The following is a 17,698-nucleotide window of genomic DNA, read 5'->3' on the forward strand; positions in this document are numbered from 1 at the left end:
AGCAAAAAACAAAAGGACTCATAGTTTCACTTTTGCCACCAAAGAAAGACACACTCATCAGCATTTCCCAAATCAAAGCACCTCTCTCCATTTCACATAGCTGAGTACTAGGCCTCAGAGTCATGTTCCCATTTGAAATTGATAACTCCCTTCTTCTAGACGTTATTGATAAGGTAGTCCCGTCTGCAGTCCTTCCACCCTCCTCATGACCCTGAGTAAGTCTGTTCCAGTCTCGAAACTAGCAAGATAGACGTCTAGTGTGCTGCCGTTTAAGAAGAAGTAGAGCAACTGAATTGCTGGATGTTGTATAGACTTTTGTTTGTTAACTAAAGTACTCGTCTGGTCTCTGAAGAACCTGAAAAAAGGAGTTGACCACACAGTTAAACTTTTGCTTAGTAAGTTTGTACAGGCCAATCACCTTCAGGAAAAATTATGACCCATCAGGCACCAAACATTGCAATTCACCAAAATCAAGTTTACTATTAAGAGAACACTCTTCCTCACTGTCTGACACCATATAAATCATCAATCATCACTCACAATCACTCAGTCATTGTTGCAATAGTTGTACTTAGCTATAGTTACCCCTTCCAATCCAAGCACAGATAGGTTAGGTACACAATTATATATTTGACGCGGTCAGCACATCGGAATTTGTTATTGGCACTCTTGTAAATAAATGATCTTCTGGGGCAGCCCTGCTAAGTGATGCAGTAAAAGGGTAGGCATTTGAGGGGGGCAGGCATTTTCTCCAAAGTCATGAAGGTATTGTTGTGGAGGCTTCTTCACTTCACACTAGTCCAACCCCAATCCAACTATCTATGTGACTTAAACAATGGTGGGGCAGCACAAAATTAAATCCGAAAACAAAGACTGTTTTACTAGCGTCTTTTTTTTCTTTTGCAATGAAAGAAGTTCAACGAGAAATAATTAAAAAGTTCTGTGGTAGCATTGGCATACTCAGTCCGGGAAGTAGAGTTCGTCCTCAAATTCAGATGGTTCACACAGAAGTTGGTCAGCTAACACACTTGATTCTGACCAATCATCCTCCTGCTGTGTTTCAAGAATAATGTAATTAGGCAGTATGAAATGTTGGTTCATTGTTAATCTCTCCATGTTTTGAGACTGGTCCTTCTCACTGTAACAACTGTGGCAGCTGCATTGAACAAACGCTCAGCAGGCAAACTGGCTACAAGACAAATCAAATTCTTTATTTCAAGCCTGCTGAGCTCTGTCCCTTGGTACATTTTTCCACACCAGTACACCAATGGGTTTTGATCAACATTCACCTCTTTTGGCTCATCCACATACTCCCGGAACATCCCCTGAAAGGTCATTGGTGCTGTTACTTGTTTGACCTCTTTTGCCTTCTCCTCTGCCCAGGACTTAATACCTGTCACTTGCAATCAAGCCAATGCAGAGGCTGGATCTGATTCTTCTGTTGCTGTTGTTGCTGGTGTACTTGTTGCTAGTGTTAGCTGCTGGGAGACAAGACTGCCCTCTCTGGAAGTTGAAGGAGACAACCCAGAACTGCATAGTGGGACTCTAAGTTCTAGTCGTTCTTTTTCCAGGTCTCTGGCTTGATCAACAATCCACCTCTTGAATTTTGAAACATCCCCTTCAGACAAAAGAATGAGATTGGGAAGACTTTATTTTAGCATGGATCAAGTAGGGTGGCACAGATGTACTCTTTGGATGAGATAATATAATTTTGTAGCCTTGCATTAAAAGTCAAGTGATAGCTTAACCTGTCAACCAAGGCATGCGCTTCTGGCTTTTCGTCCACACCTCTGAGTGCGAACCTTTCAGACACCTTAGCTGGTCCAGTAGCAGATGCAACAGTGGGATAGCTTGGCCCACTGTACTGTCCTCCAAGCTAATTTCCTGTGTGAAAACCTAAAAAGGGAGGAACATCTATGTCAGGCATTTGACTAGGCCTAATTTGTCCGCATCCATTGTCATAACTTTCTTAATTGCATCCCCTCTTTTTTTAATGACATAGTCATTGATCTGTCTGCACTGCACAAACAGACGTTGCAACATAAAATAGGCTGAGTTCCTCCTGTATCAGAGTTTCAACTGCCACTCTATTATCATGCTGACTAATCCGCAACTGCTTCCAGGTTTTAAAAGAATAGCTGCAATGAGTGCAGATTCATCTGCAGGTGAACAGTATGTTGCTGACGATGTCTTCTTTATTGAGAAACACTTGAACAACCAGGTTGATGCAGTCCACCAAACACAGGACCCTGAAAAAGCCACCGCCTGTCATTGCCTTGACTATGTTACTGCCCTTATCTGTGGCAACAAATCCAATTTGGAGACCTCTGGGTCGCAGACACTGTAGGAAAATGGCTCCTTGTTGCAGTTACCCCCCCAATTGTTTCCTGATATTGATGCTGACGTGACTGGGAGTGTGCTGGGACCCTGCTAACCCCCAGGCCCCAGCACCAGTGTTCTTTCACAAAAAATGTACCACTGTTTCCACAATTGGCACACCTCTGGCACACAGATAAGCCCTGTGTAAAAGGTGCCAGTGTTACCAAGGGCCCTGTGAACAGGGAAGGTCCCTAAGGGCTGCAACATGTTTTGTGCCACCCTAGGGGACCCCTCACCTAACACATGCACACTGCCACTGCAGATTGTGTGTGTTGGTGGGGATTAAAAGGCAAAATCGACATGGCATCCCCCTCAGGTTGCCATGCACACAAAACACTACCTGTGGCATAGGTAAGTCACCCCTCTAGCAGGCCTTAGATCCCTAAGGCAGGGTGCACTACACCACAAGTGAGGGCATAGCTGCATGAGCAATATGCCCCTACAGTGTCTAAGTCCATTCTTGGACATTGTATGTACAGTGTGGCCATATTGAATACATGGTCTGGGAGTTTGTCAAAACGAACTCCACAGTTCCACATGGCTACACTGAATACTGGTATGTTTGGTATCAAACTTCTCAGAATAATAAACCCACACTAATGCCAGTGTTGAATATATTAAAAAATGCACACCATTTTAGAGATGTCCCCTGTATTTTACTCAATCTTTCAGTGCAGGACTGACTGGTCTGTGCCAGCCTGCCACTGAGAAACGAGTTTCTAACCCCCTGGGATGAGAGCCTTTGTGCTCTCCGGGGCCAGAAACAAAGCCTGGACTGGGTGAAGGTGCTTCACACCTCCACCTGCAGGAACCGTAACACCTGGCAGTAAGCCTCAAAGGCTCCGACCTGGTGTTACAATGCCTTCAGGGCACTCCAGCCAATGGAGATGCCTGCCCCCTGGACGAGCCGCCACTTTTGGCAGCAAGTCCAGAGGGATAATGAGAAAAACAAGGGGGAGTCACCTCCTCAGCCAGGACCACGCCTAGGGTGTCCAGAGCTGAAGTGACCGCCTTCTTGATAAAACCTCCATCTTGCTTTGGAGGATTAGGACCAATAGGGATAGGAATGTTCCCCCCTCCCCAGAGGGAGTGGGCACAAGGAGGGAGTAGCCACCCTCGGGTACAGGAGCCATTGGCTACTGCCCCCGGACCCTAACACCCCCCTAAATTTAGTATTTAGGGGTGACCCTGAACCCAGATCATCAGATTCCTGATGACCGCACAATAAGAAGAAGGACTGCTGAGCTCAAAAACCCACAGAGAAGAAAAGGAGACAACAACTGACTTGGCCACAGCCCTACCGGCCTGTCTCCTGCTTCAAAGACCCTTAAACCAAAAAGCAACACTTTCTACAGGACCAGCGACCCCTGAAAAGCCTCCAGGGGACTGCCTGCATCACCGAGGACCAAAAACTCCTGTGGGCAGCGGCTCTGCCCAACCAGAAGAAAAGACATCCATCTTCAAAGGGACTCCCACCTCACTCCAGAAGCGTGAGTTCCCACTACTCTGCACCCGACGCCCCCATGCCCGTGTCCAGAGAAACCAACTATCCAGAGACTCCGACGACGTGTCCACCCTCGACTGACCTCCCTGCACCCCAACGATGATGCGTGCAGAGGGAATCCCTGGGGCCTCCCTGACCGCTACTGCCCGGGATGAAAATATCCGACGCCTGGAGAAGCACTGCACCCGCAGCCCCCAGGCTCGTGAGAAACCAACCACCAGTGCAGCAATGACCAGCAGGCAGCCCTCACCCTTGCCCAGTCATTGGCTTGCCCGAGAGGCCCCCCTGTGCCCTGCCTGCAGTGCCTAAGTGACCTCCGCGTCCCTCTACACAGTTCCATTGAGAACTCGACGCCCTGTTTGCACACTGCACCTGGCCGCCCCCGTGCCCCTGAGGGCTTGGTTTTTGTGCCTCCTTGGGGACCCTCCAGTACTCTTCCGAACCCCCCTGGTCTGCCCTCCAACAACGCAGGTACTTACCTACTAGCAGACTGGAACCGGTCTACCCCCTATCTCCATAGGCTCCCACGTTATTTTAGCTCCTGTTTGACCTCTGCACCTGACCGGCCCTGTGTTGCTGGTGCTGGGTGTTTGGGGTTGCCTTGAACCCCCAACGGTGGGCAACCCATGCCCTGGAGATTGAACTTGTAAGTGTGGCACTTACTCCTGAAACTGTACTATGATTCCCTCCCCCGGGAATTGTTGAAAATTACACTGTATCCACTTTAAAAATAGCTTATTACTATTTTTATGAAAACTTTGTACAATATTGAATCTATTTAAAGTCTCAACTATTACTTTGAAAATTGCCTTTCATTTAATGTACTTACCTGCGAAATGAATCTTGTGGTTCTAAAAATAAATTAACAAAATAATATTTTTCTATTTAAAAACCTATTGGCCTGGAGTTAAGTCATTGAGCGTGTGTTTTCACTTATTGCTGTGTGTGTACAACAAATGTTTAACACTACCCTCTGATAAGCCTAACTGCTCGACCACACTACCACAAATAGAGCATTAGTATTATCTATTATTGCCTCTGTCAAGCCTCTTGGGGAACCCCTGGACTCTGTGCACATTATGGGCCATATTTATACTCTGTTTGCGCCGGATTTGCGTCGTTTTGTTTGACGCAAATTCGACGCAAAACGAACTCCATATTTATACTTTGGCGTTAGACGCATCTAGCGCCAAAGTTCATGGAGTTTGCGTCATTTTTTAGCGTGGACACCTTCCTTGCGTTAATGATATGCAAGGTAGGCGTTCCCGTCTAAAAAATTACTCCGAGGCATGTGCGCCGTATTTATACTCCCGGGCAAAAATGACGCCCGGGAGTGGGCGGGTCAAAAAAAAATGACGTCCAGCCGCTTTTGCGTCATTTTTTAGCGCCTGGTCAGGGCAGGCGTTAAGGGACCTGTGGGCTCGGAAGGAGCCCAGAGGTGCCCTCCCATGCCCCCAGGGACACCCCTTGCCACCCTTGCCCACCCCAGGAGGACGCCCAAGGATGGAGGGACCCACCCCTGGGACATTAAGGTAAGTGCTGGTAAGTATATATATATTTTTTTTTGTGGCATAGGGGGGCCTGATTTGTGCCCCCCTACATGCCACTATGCCCAATGACCATGCCCAGGGGACATAAGTCCCCTGGGCATGGCCATTGGACAAGGGGGCATGACTCCTGTCTTTGCTAAGCCAGGAGTCATTTCAATGGGGGTTGGGAGTAAAAATAAATGGCGCAAATCGGGTTGAGGCGAAAATTTTGCCTCAGCCTGACTTGCCCCATTTTTTTACGCCCAAGCTCCATTTTCCCCTACGCCGGCGCTGCCTGGTGTAAGTAATTTTTTTTTCGCACACCAGGCAGCTCCGCCGGCTAACGCTGGCTAACGTCATTGAATAAATACGGCGCCCGCATGGCGCTTCAGAATGGCGTTAGCCGGCGTTACATTTTTTGACGCACAACTGCGTTGGCGCAGTTGTGCGTCGAAAAGTATAAATATGGCCCTGTATCTCATTTTGATATAGTATATACAGAGCCAGCTTCCTACAGAAACCTTGCTAAAGATTAATCCAGGTTGTTTGTAGTTGTATGTGATTTCTCCATGCTGAACATGGCTACTGTTGCATGCCGCCGAGCGTTCTTAAAGATTTCTTCAGGGTGGGCCAAGACCTGTAGGTAGCTTTTACTTTACCCCACAAAAGAGATCCAGTGTCAAGTGATGCACATGTAATCAGTAGCCAGACAGCGGATCCACATGTCTGTCGTCAGGTGGTAAAGTGGACAAAACTTTGCTGCAAAGCTTGTCCAACTAATAGCAGCACATCGTGATGCAGCACTGGAACAGCAACTCAGGCAAAATAGATCCAACTTAGAACCTACCATTTCAGGCATATGGTTGCCATAAATCCTAAGAGTCTCACTCCTTCCACAAAAGAAAAGAGAGAGGAGGTCCAGCGCTAACATTTTTATCAGTTTCCCATTCTACAAATGTGCCATTGGGTGGTTGCGGTCATAGGGCCCATCCTGCCTGAACCTACCTCTAATAGTAGCCTGTTTTTTTTCTCTTTTGTGGCCACTGATGACTTTCCAGAAGTAGGTGGTGGTAGACCCAATGTGCATTGTGGGACAGTTACTGTATGCCATGGTGTCTCCATCTGACGCTTCCTGTACCATTGTGGGGTCGCTGAGCTGGGAGATTCCGGTGCACTACTGGGGACTGGGCTGCTTTGTGTGAGGATATCACCTTCTTCTTCCTTGCCTCCCACTGTGATTGGACCAGTTGTGGCAGATGTTTCACGGTTCTTCTCACCTTCACCACTACAACCACTACAACCACATCCTGCAATTCTTTTTAAGGTTCTCCACCCACCGGATCGCATGATGATTTTTCATATGGGTCGTTTGGCCTCCAGTACCATAATATGTACCATGCTTACTCCGATGAACACTCGCATTGGCAAATTGAGCATGCCAATGCCTGAAGAAGAACTGGAGGTAGGTGGGTGTGTTATTGATTGCCTCTCCTCAGTGCATACTTCTACTGAGGTAGGGGCTGATGCAGGTCTCAACTGGGGCTTTGCAAATATGGGAGCTGGCCATGCTACCTGTGCCACATCCCTCTGAGAAGGTTGAATAGTAATATTTGACTCTTCTCTGCCAGCTTCCACAATGAATGGCTCGTTATCATCATCCTATCCATCCCCTTTAATAATTCTAAGAGTTTCAGGAACTTTTTTTCCCCCCTAGCTCTCCTGGCGTCTCCCAAATGCTGCTGGGGGTCCAATTCATGTCCCTATCATCATCATCAGAAGTGGTGCTTTGAGAAGATGGTGAAGTAGCACCCTTCCTTCTTGTTGAAAATCTGGGAGCCATTGTTTCTAAAAGAGGAGGTTCTTCGTCAGTAGGAAGCTCGATCTTCTGTTCTGCTCCAACTTTTAGAAGATCTACTATTGCTGGCTGCGGCTGCTGTCCACTTAGCTCTGTTTCCTTAAGCGATTGGATACTACTTTGCAAAAAGGACAAATCAAATTCAACATCACTGCTCATTGGTGTCACCATGATTGCAGTGGCTGCTTCACTGACAAAGATGATCTTGGGCTCAGGTTGGGGTAGTGCTGTTGATATGGGAGTGCTGCTCCCAAGTTCCTCCCTGGAGGCCAGTGTGGCAGGCAAACATCTCCCAAAAAAGGTTGCAGTCGTCACACCACTGGCGGAAAGTTGCTTCTTCTCACTGACCACTTTCTTGGGAGAAACTTGCTTTGGGGCCATCTTAAAGCTCTCAGTTGGCAGCGGCACTAAGCTGCACAAGGCGAAGAAATTGGAGAACTGAAATCACTGTTTGAACCTTCTTTTTGGCAGTTCTGCGGGTGATATCTCTTCTTTTCTTGTGCACATAAAAGCAACCAAGCAAGAAAAACATGTAGTTAGTGAAATGTGGCATTGCTGCAGGTTGAAATAGGACAGACAATTGCAATATTAGTGTATGTAAACTTCAATTCTGCTTCATTTCACAATGCCACTGATCAAATGGAAATATTTCACCTCTTTCAATCGTCTTGCCCTGCATATTTGATTCCCTCCACATACCTCCCCCCTCACTTGCTTCAGCTTAACCATCTACATTTTATCTCACAACATCATACTCCATGCCATTTAACACCTTATTTACCTCTAGGACATTAAACATGAACCCTATTACATGACAGCTTCATCTTTGTCCCTCTAGCTCTGTATCTTCTTTACACCCCCTCCTATTCTATCCCGTACTCTGAGCCCATTTCCCTTTTTCTCATCATCTACTCCATTACCAACACACCTTACATTCACACCTCAAACCCAACTTAGACATAAAAACCTCCTACTCTCTCTCTATTTTTAAAAACATAATTAACGAACAGTGTCACACACTCACCTGGTTCCAAATGTGGTCGCGATGCTGGACTTCAAATCCCAGCTGGGGCAGCTCAGTGTAACAATTAATTACTGTGTAGCTCTGCTGACTGCCACCAGAGGGGGAAGGGGATGAAAAAAATGAACCCATGTCACTGCAGGAGCTGCTTGGCTGCCTTGTGCACTGCCTAGAAGGACTGGGTATCCCTGGACCATGATATCCTCAATGCAGATGCAATACACTAAAAACGATAAAAGACAATGTTACCCGTGGATGTCCTACTTAGAATCTCTAACGATAGTTTACACATCTGGTACACTTACAGTCATCATCATAAACAATGCATGATAGCGAGCAGAAATCAATTTAAGAATGACAGAATATACAGGATTACGATTAGTTAAAAGTACAACTTCAGTCCGTAGAAACTTGTCTGAAGGTGCTAGATACAACATGTCAGGAAACACAATGACAAACTTTCAGTTCATGTATATAGAGTTCAGAGCGCCACAACAAAAGCACCCAGAGCGCTGAGCCTCAAGGGGAAGATTCAATACTCCAGCACTGTTCAAAATCCAAACATTCTAGCACCGTCAAGGATTGAGACTTGTAATAATGCTAGTCTATGGATTAGTGTGCACTAGGCTGAGAGTAAAGTACTTAGCCTTGACAGTAATTGAACTGGAATCCAAAGGTGGCAGGAAGCTTGAGGCAAGAAGCTGAAGAAGAGGCGGATTTGTAGCTCATGAAGGAAGTCACTGGAATCGTTGCAGATGCCAGAATCACAGAATCATCAGAAAGGATCAGAAGATTAGAATGCTGGAAACTCCGGATGATTCAGGAGAGGAGCACAGGGAAGAGATTTGTGCAGAACTAGAACACTGGAATGTGACTGCAGGAATGAAGCTTGATCATGCTGGGAACAGGATAGAGGCCAAGCACTGATGCAAGGTCAGAGGAGGCTATTTATACAGGGAGCCAATAATGTTTTTTGAAGGGCACTTGTCACATGGAAGCGTGGAATATTCCATTGAACCTGGGGAAAATCATATGTTACATAACAATGGAAATGAGGACTAGCAGGTAGCAGGTGCAAACAGTAATGGACCACAATAGCAAGTACAATGGAACCTCAAATGGATGATGGTACAATTCAGTGGTTCACAGTGGAAATGTGACTATCCCAAATAGATATGTGATATTTGCAGGAGCAAACTAATGAAACTCACGTAGCTACAAAATAGGAGAGTCAATGGTTCAAGCTAGCCGGGGGGCGGGGGTAGGAGCCATAGAGAAAGCTTGGGCTGGGAGGTGCCACAAGGGAAGCATGACTGTTAGTATGCAGGGCAGGAAGGCGCCACTTGGGTAGGGTGATATAAGCCCGGCGAGTAAAACCCAGTGCACATAGGGCACAAGACTGAGTGGTGAGTTTCCCTCTTGCAAAGGACGACCTACCGGGCATGGATTGTCAGGGTGGTGGGCATGAAAGGAACAAACCAGGTGAGGGGCATGAACATTTGTAGCTAGCTCCCAAGAGTTCTCTCCTCAGTACTGTACCCTTTCCATGTGATTAAGTAAAAAAAAATGACCCTTAATGAGTTGTGAATCTAGAACCCTTTGAAACTCAAACTCTAGGTGGCAGTCAAGGGTTGCAGGTGGACGAGGAGGACTGGGTTGGGGTTTGGGTGTGATATGGTTCGAGAAGGGAAACACAGAACACAGGGTGAACAGGCAAATCATCAGGCAGCTGAAGCTAGACTGCTACAAGATTAATAACCTTTTCAATTGGAAAGGGACCAATAAATTGAGGTTGCAATTTGTGAGGACCATGTAGTTGTAAGTTTTCAGTGACTAGCCAGACCTGATCTCTGCTTTTGTGGTCTGTGGGTATTCGACAATGTTTATTACCATGTCTTTCCATGCTAATATTAGCCTGTTATGAGTGTCGTGACAATTTTTGTTGAGAGTCAGCCAGTTGCTTTACAAAGTCTTGTATTGCAGGCACATTTTCAGATGTTTTTACAATATTTGCATTTGTGGATTGATGCCTCTTACTAAATAGAAAGGAGATAACCCAGTGGTAGAATGCTGTGAATTGTTGTACGCAAACTCAACAAAAGTTCTCCAGCACTCCCATTCCTTGGGAGTTGAGGTTAAAAGGCATTGCAGAGCCTGTACTGGTACTTGATTTACTGGCCCTGTCTGCGCATTGTGCCCATGGTGAGAGTCCAGTGTCAATGACCAAAGATGTACAGAGACTGTGCCAAAATGGGAAATGAACTGCAGGTCCATGTCGGAAATAATGACAGAGGACAGAACATGTAGCCTCAAGATATGCTGTACAAACAGGACGGAAAGCGTTTGGAATCGGGTATTTGTTTTAAGGTAATGAAGTATCCTAATTTAGGAAACAGGTCAACAACAATCCAAATAGAATTGTAACCATTGGAGTTGGTCAATTCTGTGATAAAATCCATATGTGGGGGTACAGGTAAGGTTCTTAACAGACCCACAGGGGCACTGTGGCAAGTCTTGCGAGAACTGATGAGAAAGGTCTGGACATAATCATGCACATCCTTGGACAGTATAGGCCACTTAAACCATTGCTGGCAATTAGCCAGGGTCTTGTGAATTCCAGGATGTCCAGCCAAATGTGTATAATGACACCAAATTAGTGCTTCTTGTATTAATTCCTTAGTGGGAACAAAATAAGGCAGTATCATGATATGAGAGATTTTTATGGACATGATTATCGTTATCTGTTACCCAGGAATCTAAATCCTTCTGACTCATTCTGTCTAACTCTGTTCACAAGTGATTCTTGTTCGCAAAGCCCTATCATGTGTTCAAACGCTATGATGTTCTGTGATGCCTGTCCTGGGAAACCTGATTAGAATCACATCAACTGGATAACAGGACAGCCTTAGTCTGTTGTGTGCCAGGATGATAGATAATCAGGAAATTGTATTCGCTGAAGAACAACCACCACCTTAATTGTTTAGGGGTCAATGCTTTTAATAATGATTGCAAGAAATGGACATTGGTATGATCAGCATATATTGTAATGTTATGTTGTGCCCCTCATAGATACTTCCCTATTCTTGGAAAAGCAGTTTAATTGACTATAGTTTTCACTCGTCTACTGTATGCTTCTGTTCAGCTGGCAACAATCTTTTAAAAAAGAATGCCACTGGATGCATTTGTCCAGTGGTGCAGTTGCATTGCGATTGGATACCTCCAACAGCAACCGGAGAGGCATTCACCTCTACAAAGTACAGTAAGTTGAGATCTGGATGTCTGAGCACCAGAGCTGTGGTGAATTTCTTTTTGAGTAGTTTGAATGCATTATTGGCCTCCCGGGACCAGATAAAAGGTACTTTTTAAAAAAAAGTCTGGTACCTGGGATTACTACATCAGAGAAATGGGTGATAAAGCATCTTCAAACTTTTGCAAACCCGATACTTTGTACCTCACTGTCTTAGGTTGGTGCTGGCCAACCCAGGATCGCCCACACCTTTTTTTGCCCGATGGTAAAGCCTTCCGGGGATAGGAAATATTGCAAGAACTCATTCTTGAGTGAAAGGTACTTTTGTCTAGTTTTACAAAAAGGTAATTTTCTTTGAGTCATTGCAGCGTCTTTCTGACATGCTCTCTGTGTTCTGCCATGTTTTAGAAATATATGAGGATGTCATTGATGTATACAACTACACAAACTTCCAGTAGGTCATGCAACACCTCTTTTTTAAAAAACTGGAACGTTGAGGTGGCATTACATAACCCAAAAGGCATGACTGTGTATTCAAATATCCCGAATTTGGTCCGCAAGGATGCTTACCACTCATTGCCTTTTTTTACGTGGATAAGGGGGTATATGCCTCTCAGATCTAATTTAGTGTACACCGTAGACTTTCAAACTTGACCAAGCAAGACTGTATGAAAGATAATGGATATCTAATCTTAACTGTAATCTTATTCAAGGCCCCACAGTCTATGCATACCCTGGCTCACCATTCTTCTACAGTACGAAAAAAAGTATTAAAGAGGCTGGAGAAGTGGAATGGTGGATTAGTCCCAGGGCTAATAATTCATCCAGATATGTTTTCAGGTATATAGTCTCTGGCTCAGAAAAAGGGTAGATGCGACTACAATGAAGCATTGCTCCCACAATTAAATCTATGCAGCAATCATATTCTCTGTGGGGATGTAATTGTGTTTCCTTTTGTTAATTAAAAACATCATGAAAATCCTGGTATTATACTAGAATTTGAGTACCACGTTCTTGAATTAATGCCGCACATATCAAAGGTGGTACGACTCCCTGGGGCTCCCTATTACAATGGTTTTGACAAAAATGGGAATTCACGGTGACAAGGCAAAGGGCCCAATCAATTAATGGATTGTGAAGCTGAAACCAAAGGTCCCTTGAAATAACAACAAAGTTGGTTATGTCTATAATATAAAGGATCAAGGACTCCATATGTCCATTCTCGCACATGAGAGTCATAGGAACTGTTTCATATGTAATCATTCTGCAAGAGAGCTGGGAACCATCCACACCCCGAACTGGTTTATGTTCTTTTTTCTTAACACAAGGTATATGTAAAAACCTGGCTAACACTAGATTTAAAATGTTTCCAGTAGCCCCAGAATCTAAACGTGTAGGTAATACCTTTCCCTATTGATTTGAAAGTGTTCATGTGACAAATATAGTGACATATTGTGGGACCTTATGCAAAGTGTTTGCCAAAAAGTGGGGGGTCTGCAATAGGACCTTACCCAGTGGGTGACCCCCTACGTCAACCGGGATTTCTAGTTTTCCTGCATCAAAGTGGACGTTACAGCAAATTCTTTTTAATCCCTTTAAGATTGACTGTACACGCCTGGGCAAAATGCCCTGCATTCCCACAATACGAACACAGATTCAGCTTTTTTCCTTACTCTCTTTCTTCTGTAGTTAAGAGACAATGTAAACTCCCCACTTGCAAGAGTTAGGTTTGTTGTGGGTACACTAGCATATCCAAGAGCTCAATTACAGTAAGATGCTGTTGCTTGCAACATTCAGACTTATTTGGGTATAGTCAATACACCCTTGAATATCAAGTTTGCAATAACCAATAATTATTAAATTACTCTTATTTTTTTATAACCAATGCTTGTTGACTATGCACATTGTAGCCCACCTGCTAAACTTGTGCCAACTGTAACTGCCAAAACATGTGCTCTTCACAATGTGATCTTTAATGAACTGGTGGCACAATCTGGGGGATAATTGCTAATTTCCTTAACAAGTAACCAACTGCCTTTCCCCCTGCTTCAACTGTAACTTTTGAAATGTGTGTTCTTCACAATGTAATCTGTATTGAGCATGTGCCACGATCAGGAGGATACTTGCTAATTTCCTTAACAGGCAATCAACTGCCAAAAGCCACATGTTCACATTTGATTAATTAATGATGCTTGTTAGTCTGAGGGCTTTCTTGGCTTAGTACCAATTGCTCTGCTGACCTGTCTCCAGACAATCCAAGTTCCTTGTCCTCCAGCCTGCCTCCAGTCAAGTTCCAGTGTTCCTCGTTCTCCGACCAGCTTCCAGTCAAGTTCCAGCATTTCTTGTTCTTGTCAGCCTCCAGTTGAGTTTAGGTGATTCTCGCCCTGCGGTGGGGCTCCTGCAGAGTCCCTGCTCTCCTCCTCCATCTTCTGCCTATGATCCCTTATTCCCTGTAAAAGAGAGAAAATAAAAAAATGAAAAATCCCAGTTTGGGTTCTTCTGAATTTTTCAAGCAAGTAGCTTCACTTCAAGATAAAGAATGATTAATTGCTTAATGCGCTGCACTATAATCAATTAAACAAAATAGAGCTCTGTCTTTTAAATAATTTATGACAAAAAGAACTGGCATGATTTATCGTTTGAGTGGGAATCCAAAATACCAATACAAAGACATTAAGATGTATTTGCTGTACAAGTGCTCCCCTGAGAATTAGGAGATCGGAAATAAAGCAAGTTTATCAAAACTATTACTGGCATGAAATTACACTAGAACACAAAGAAGCCCTTTAGTCAAGTTGATTGTTTTTGAGTTTGGACATTGCTTCAGAGACTCTGAAAGTATTGTAAAAAGAGGAAGAGACTAGTTCAGCCTTATAGAAATGTATGCAAAGAGCGCACTATGGGCCACATGTATCAAACATTTTTGCATTCGCAAACGGTGTGAATCGCAAAATTCGTCCGTTTGCGAATGCAAAAATGCCTTTCGAGATGTATGAAAAACATTCGCTGTGCAATTTTAAGGAATCGCTAAAATAGCGATTCCTTAAAATTGTGACCCCATTATTCTCTAAATAGGAAATCGCAAATAGGGAATTCCTATTGGCGATTTCCAAAGCACATGTATCAAGCATTTCATAAATGCGAATTGGGCATTTAGGAAATACAATTACCACCAAATCCAATTTGGTGTTAACCATGTGCAATTTAAAAAAATGCATTATCAATGCATTTTTTAAAAATGACATGTGACGCACTCATGCCCCTAGAGCATGTGTGTGCTTCACATGTCCGCAAATATTTTTTTGGGGGTGCATCAGAGGGGGCCTTAGGCCCCCAGCCCCTTGGGGTTTGCATTACCTAGTTTGCAAATTCCTAACTGGAATGGAGTCCCATTCTCTAATTGTGATTCAGTAATAGCGATTGTGAATTTTAAGAAATCGCTATTACCGAATCGCAAATTTCAAGTATGCCAATGTGCCACCTGCGAGTTGACAGAGACTCCACGTACTGAACATGGTGGATGATCGTCATCTTCAGGACACAGCAGCAGTGGCTCCACCACCTTCGCATGGGCCCAGCCCTCACACATCTGTGGCAGGGCTGTCCCCTCTAGCAGCATGGCAGACACAGTAACAGTGGCACAAAAATGGCACACACGGATAGGCCGCCTGAACAACTATTTCTGTGCTACATGGAAAACAGATTTCAGAGTGAAGAGACCACTCCCTCTCTACTTAGGAGGCGAGGAAATTTGCACGCTCTTCGAAATGCTCCCGGGGAAGGGAGCAGATTAAAATTATGATGCTGCAGTGTAGACCATGAATTTGTACTTCAACACAGAGCTGAACCCTGACTTTGAAATGAGATGATGAAAAAATCAACCCATTACACGCCCGCCTGTAATATCTCCCCAGCATTAGCATTGACGATGACCAGTCTAAGGAGGTGCTTGTCTCGCTCATCCAAGGCTGCTGGTCCTCTAACCTGAGGCACCTCATCCTGAGACAGTCTGGCATGACCCTCACTGCCATTTTCATTCTGTCCCGCTCATACGAGCTCTCAAATAGCTGCGCAGAAAAAATTGAACTACTTCAGAGTGATTATGAACCACAAGTCACTGGTCCCACTATTCGCAGGTACCTTCAGAAAGCCCCCACTGAGGATTTAGAGGAATGGGCAGTCCTGTTGCAAATGTTCAACTTTGAAGTCTTCTATTGGCCAGGAGCTCACAATCCTGCCGACTTTTTATCACAGCACCCCCAACAAGGGAAGAGGAGTGCAAGGATGAGAATGAATGGTCTGAAGAGTTTGTTAACATGGTGGTGTACAGTGCCAGCTTCCAAGCAATGACAGTAGAGGAAATCTAGATGCCTGACTACAAAAGACACTCGAGGAGGTGAGAGATGAGGCCTGTAAGCGTTTCCTAGATAGATCCAGTAGGTGGAACCCACATGACAAGGCTGCCCACACACAGCTGACAAGCATCAGGCATGAGCTCAGCTACACAAGAGATGGACTGTTATTCAGGGGGCACAGGATTGTGATTCCCAGCTCCCTGGGGAGAAGATAGTCAACCTAGTCCACTGAGGGCAACAGGGCAAGGCTGATGCCACAAGCTGTGAAGAAAGGTATGATTCCCGGGTATGGACGAGTAAGTGGACATTCTTGTCAGCCATTGTGTCCCCTTTCAAATCACCAGGGGAGGAGCAGAACCAGCTTTAATTGAAACAGAGGAACACAGGCCACACCTATGGACACAACCAAGCATGAACTTTGGCTACTTCTCAGATGAAAGGTCCATCATCATGGGCATAGATGACCACTTCAAGAATCCGCTGAAGGAGGTGGTGCAATCCACAGCGTTTAAAGTGGAAAAACCAGTAATGGACAAAATATTCACCCTCTTCGAACTACCCGAAGAAATCAAAACAGCCAACAGTTCCCCCTTTCAAAGCCAGGAATTCATGGGCTACCTGGGCTGGGTTTCCAATGCAGAAAAATCCTACCACAGTGGCCCCAGGTGAATAGGGAGGATGACAGATATATGAGGATCTTGGACAAGGCAGTGAGAATTGGAGTTGACCAAGGAAGATGTCTGCAGACACCAGCCCCACACAATAGGCTTTTATCAGGTGCATCTCCAACTGATAGGGCTGCACAAGACTGAATTCCCTCTAGTGACCGGTGGCTGCCAGCCATACTGGATGCAGCAGCCCATGAAAGATGTGAGTCACCAACAACAAAACCAGATGGATGAGACAGGCAGCCAGTCGAGAACTGCGAGTGGGAGACCTAGTCTTCATCAAAACTCGACATCTGGGACACAAATTCCAAACACCTTTTGAGACAGACCACTGGCAACTTGTTGAACTTCAATGAACAGTGATTACCACAAGCCACAGAGGGGAGATGATAACCAGAAATGTAGCCTGGTTCAAGGGTGCCAAAGGGCCTGAAGGATTGAGCTTGCCTTGCCCTGGGAGCCAGTGGTGCATGCATTGCGCCATTTTGTAAATATGGAGCACAGTGTTTTGAAGCCTAACGTCACATTAGCGTAAAACAAAAGATGCTAATGTGGCGCTAGAGCTTCTTAAATCTGGGCCTTAGATTTCTTTGCGACATTATTTTGGCCTCCCTAATGGGGAACCTTCCCCTTTGATACAGTATGCCTGGTGCAGGCATAATGCAGCACAAAGTGTTACAAAGTGCCGAAATGCATGCATTGCACACTTTGTAAATATTGGCGCAGGGAAAAGGCCGCCTTAGCATAAAAAATGATGCTAAGGCAGCGCTAAAGTGGCGCTAGGTCCTCTTAGATTAGGGCCCTTGTGTTAGAGTTCACTCCTGGGCTGTTATAGCGTGCTTCCTGCAATGGAAATCCTGAATGTAGAGGGTTCATGAAAAAACAAGCCAGACTTCTATTTTCAGTTTCTACAAGGGAAGACCAGGCCTCTTGCAGGTGTAACTTAAGTACTCTGATATCCAAGATGGTAGCTGAGATCTTGTGCACTTGTGACAACTGAAGAGCCACATCTTTTGTGAGCCCTGTTCATGTACCGCAAGTGCACAAATATTGGGAGTTTTAATTTCTTTGCATTTGGCCTCATTCCTTATCCCTGGAGGTATGTCTGTGAGACAGAAAATAAAGCAAAGCGGTATGGCA

The sequence above is a fragment of the Pleurodeles waltl genome, chromosome 11, assembly GCF_031143425.1.
Source record: "Pleurodeles waltl isolate 20211129_DDA chromosome 11, aPleWal1.hap1.20221129, whole genome shotgun sequence".
NCBI lineage: Eukaryota > Metazoa > Chordata > Amphibia > Caudata > Salamandridae > Pleurodeles > Pleurodeles waltl.